The following is a 5,000-nucleotide window of genomic DNA, read 5'->3' on the forward strand; positions in this document are numbered from 1 at the left end:
TTATATTTAAATGTTCTTAGGAAATGACCCGGTAACATATTTATTTGGAGCCATATTTGTCTTTCCTTTTCTAAGGAAATGACGCGGTGACCATATTTATATTTAGTCTTTTGGCATTTTGAAATCCATGATGATGATGCGTATTCACATTTAGTAGTTTCTTGGGAATGTGTATAATTAGATATGGTCAGAGGAGGGAAGATGATTCTTGGCTTTCAATTGAATGGGTTAATAAAAGTGATTACGTATATACTTCTTAAGAAAATGTTAACTCTGAAATTAAAACTATATTTCCGTTGTTCGAAAACATAACGAAATAATTTTGGTGGGATAGTTTCCTTTTCGCTCTGCCGTACATTGCCTTTGCATATTTTATTTTTCTATTTTGCAACAAATAAAAAGAAACAGTGTTAATATTTACAGTGCTTGTGAAACAAACACAAAGAAACAAACAAACAAAAGGGAACAAGTGTGTTATTTCGAGTTATGCTTCTCTCGCCGTATTTTTCCCTGTATTTGTGCAACTGTCACTAAGTATTTCCAAAGGTGATTTGTTTCATATTACATTTCAGTTTTTTAAATTGTGGAAGACCCAGACTTTGGCATCGGTATTTGCTATATAGCTCAGGATTATGGCGACAATATCTCTCAACAAATCTAATTAGTTGATTTCATAAAGCGCCCATAAATGCTTTGAAATTAATCAGATTGCGTTCTTTTTTTATGATCTCTGGCTGACCCGTCGTATTATTTATCTGACTAAGCAACAGTGTCCCGAATCTCTCTTGACAGTGTGCAGGCAATATATTTTCCCGTGAATTATTAACAAATTATCAGATATTCTCTGCTGAGGCGTTTCGTTACAACGTCAAAACTCGAAGCAACGAAATAGTTGGATTTCATATTGAAAATAGTTGTTTGCAATGGTCTACACGACTCGATTTTACAGGAATGTGTACGTGATGGTTCTACTATTATTCGGGTGCAGTTTATTCATTAATTCATAAGTAAAAGTATCAAATCGCTATTACATTGTTTTTATTTAATAGGAGTTTTCTCCCACTAGATCCCACAGTCACATTAATCATTTTATGGTCAAGTAAAGATGAAACAATGTGCAGAAAACTTCCTAAATATTACCATTTTACGCCATTTGTCCATTCTTTAAGATTATTGACCCTCCGTTCCGGCACCTCTTCCACACATCTAATAAGGACATTCTGTCATTAGCTTTTGTTTGATAATAAGAAAGCCTTGTATATTTTTATTTATTCTTTGTCTAGATGCTGTATTTTTATTGCGTGGAAGTTCTTCGTTAGTCAATCATCCATTATATATTTGAACTGAAAGTTTGTTGATTATGTCATTGCTTTCGACGATAAAACACTGGAATGTTATTCCTTCCTCAATAACGTCTTGGAGGTCAATGAATCTTGCGCAGCTTTTGGGTCAGATTTATTCAGAATGTTTATGTTTTCTGATTAAAATTGTTTTCTTGGTCATTCCGAGAATGAATTATATAAAATATAAATCACATTCCACGCATTTAAAAAGATTATTGCATTGTTCATTGCAGGCTACTTACAATACGAAAAAAGTCACAGGAAAAGATTGATTTCTCGAAAGGCCAAACTGATCGGACTTTCGTTTTACGGAATGCAAAGAACATTGAAAGAGTTTTAAGTGGATATCTGGCTTAAGAAAATACGATTCGTATTTTAAATTCTTTTAAGTGTTTTGACCGTCTTCAAAATCCGGATCCACGAAGACTATGGTCTTTATCTACTCCAAGGACAAACAGAATGTTCCCTTTAATCTTGTAGGTAGAAAGATGGTGTGCGTGTTGGGTGGTTCATGAGCTCTGATATTCATTTTTAAACCAACCGAACTAAATTACTCTGTTTGGTTGTTATTTTGGGGTACCAATTTTGAGTGTTATAGAAAATGTGTTCATACAAAGACCCGTCAGTGTAGTAAGATTGTGCAGAACTGCAAATGGCAGGTTTTGTGATGAATAGAAAAAGAAATAATTGGAAGGTTCGCAATACCTTTCAGCATAGCTAATTCACCACATTCTTGGGACAGACTGCTCTAATCATTGTACATATTTTAGTAATTATAATACTACTCATACTTCTGATGCAACGCTAGCTACTACTGCCGCTCATACCTTATATTGCATCATACATTCTGTATCATAATATCAGCTCCGTAGCCTTTGTACCATTTTATTCTTAATATAGGGTTGATATTCCTTAGGTAACGGCAAACTCAAGAATACTTTTCCAGCATATTTACTTCTCAATTATTTGGCAGACATTCCTATTTCTATTTATTATATATTTGTAATATTGTGAATTGGTTTAATTATGTAATCTGTAAATACAGATAGTTTAACCTTTATGGATGAAATATCTACAGCCCTATATTTTTGTAGTAAGTCTATATATTGGGAATTACTTTATTTTCAAGTTTTTACTTTTTTTCGCAAACTTCTCTCTTTTTGCTCATAAGTGCAGTACGCTTTTGTGTTCAGCAGCGTATGTGAGCACGCGACAGCATCTGTTTAATGGTACGTTTATCATTCGTTTCCTGAGCTAATTCAGGCAGAAGTATGATTTGATTGGCATTATGAATCGCATGATATCACGAAACAACAAAAGCATTAGCAAAGTCAGCAACTTTCTTGTTACGCCAAGTAAGAACCAATCAATCAAAGAGTCAATCCAAGACCATAAATAGCTTTCCCCATCGAGCGAATTCTCTCTAGCTTGCATACTTTCTAGGATTACTCGGATTACGTAAAAGCTATCGTATATATAACAAAGTCTAAAGTTTTAATTACATTGATCTCAATTGCGTATCCTCTTCTTAGTTAAGTAATCGATGTTTCAAGTCGTCGAAGTCTCTGGATGGACCAGATATCATGACCTGGTCCTTTCTATTTAATTTCATAAACCACTTCACATCAACCCTGGCCATTCAAAGGAATCCATATGTTTCGCATAAACCCTGATTTTTCCCGTAAATCTTCTGAAATTTCGCGTGATATTTAAATGGCTAACAGGAAATAATCCCGCAAGGATGAAATCCCTTTTAGAAAAAATAAAATAGTCAAAGGTGTTGAATAAAGTAAGTACTTTACATAATATAATAATAATAATAATAATAATAATAATAATAAATCCATATAAATAATAATAATAATAATAAATCCCCATAGTATATGTATAGTATGAATCGTATATTCTTCATTACAACTCTTCAGCTGAAACAAAGCGCAGCACTTCATGAATGGCAAATTAGGAAGTGAGAAATATTGGCGTTACTTGGGTCGTATTATGTCATATTTTTTCTCCCAATGTTCATTCAGTCACATATTTTATGGAAAGCTTTTTAAATGCCGATCTGGAAACGCTCGAGCTTATAACTGAATTCATTCATCTGAAATCACATGCACTATATATATATATATATATATATATATATATATATATATCATATATATATATATATATATATATATCTATATATATATATATATATATATATAGTATATATATAATATCTATATATATATATATATATATATATATATATATATATATATATATATATATATATATATATATATATATAGATATATATATATATAATATACTATTATATATATATATATATATATATATATATATATATATATATCATATACATAAATAGATATATAGATATATATATATATATATATATATATATATATATATATATATATATATATATATATATAGATATGATGTATATAGTTAGTTTCAAAGTACAAGAACCTATTTAATATATTCTAAAGAAAGGAGAGATAATACATACAAAGGTTTATACACAGAAATGATATATAAACGTTGCCACCTAGTCAAGAAACGTAGTATCTGTCATTCTAGACCAAATATTTGCATGTTTGCATACATAGATTTTCCATTTGTCTATCTGTGTGACCTTGCGTACGAAAGATAATTTCGGCTAAGTGGGGCGGAGAAGAGTCAAGAAAAACTAATTTAGATTACATTTTTCTAAGGGAGGATAACCTACTACTATATTTATAGATCGTTTTTGCATGAAAGTGACCTTGTTCCAGATTTATATGTTGCCGTATTGGATTTTTCGTTCTACTTTACTTTGCATTTACATATTTTATTTTTATATTTTGCCATGAATAGAAAGAAACATTAATATTGGTGATGCATATGAAACGAAAAATCCCGGGGAATGTGCGTGTTAATTCGGATAATTTTAATTAGTTTTTCGTTACATTTTTTTTTTAGAAAAAGTTTTGAATATTTTAAAGTGTGATTTCCTTCACTTTATAATACTTCATTTTGCACGCTGCCCATGGAGTACCTTACTTCGACAACAGCATTTGGTAAATAACTGTAGGAGTACGCAGATGCCATCACTCAGAATTTTTCTGATTGGTTGATTCATAAAGCGTTTGTAACTACTTTGAAACTTTGTTAGTGTCATTTCATAGCTCTGTTAATATCATTTGAAAGCTCTTGATAATTTGCAGGTAATATATTTTCCCATGAATTATTAACGAATTGTCAGTTATTCTATTTGCTGAGGCATTTTGTTGAAACATCAAAAGTAAATGCGATGAAATATTTGGATCGCGCTGAAATTTGCATGATCATACATTCGTCCCTTAATTTTATATTGGAAATAGTTGCCTGCGTTATGATAAACACAACTCGATTTATTCAGAATGTGTCCGTGATGGTTTTGTTATACTCTCGGCTGCAGTTTGCTCAGCAACTTATGAATGAATAAATTAACTATAGTAGATTCACATCAAACGTGCATTAGACGTCTAGGCCAGTCCCTTACGACGCTCATGATTTGCTGTTGATAAATCAATCACAGGGCTGAAAAATCTCAGTCTCTCTCGAGAGTTCACATGGGCAGGATGTTTGTTCCTCCTCTCCTGAGGGATACGTATTTCAGGAGAG

This window comes from Macrobrachium nipponense, chromosome 8 (assembly GCF_015104395.2).
Source record: "Macrobrachium nipponense isolate FS-2020 chromosome 8, ASM1510439v2, whole genome shotgun sequence".
Taxonomy (NCBI): domain Eukaryota; kingdom Metazoa; phylum Arthropoda; class Malacostraca; order Decapoda; family Palaemonidae; genus Macrobrachium; species Macrobrachium nipponense.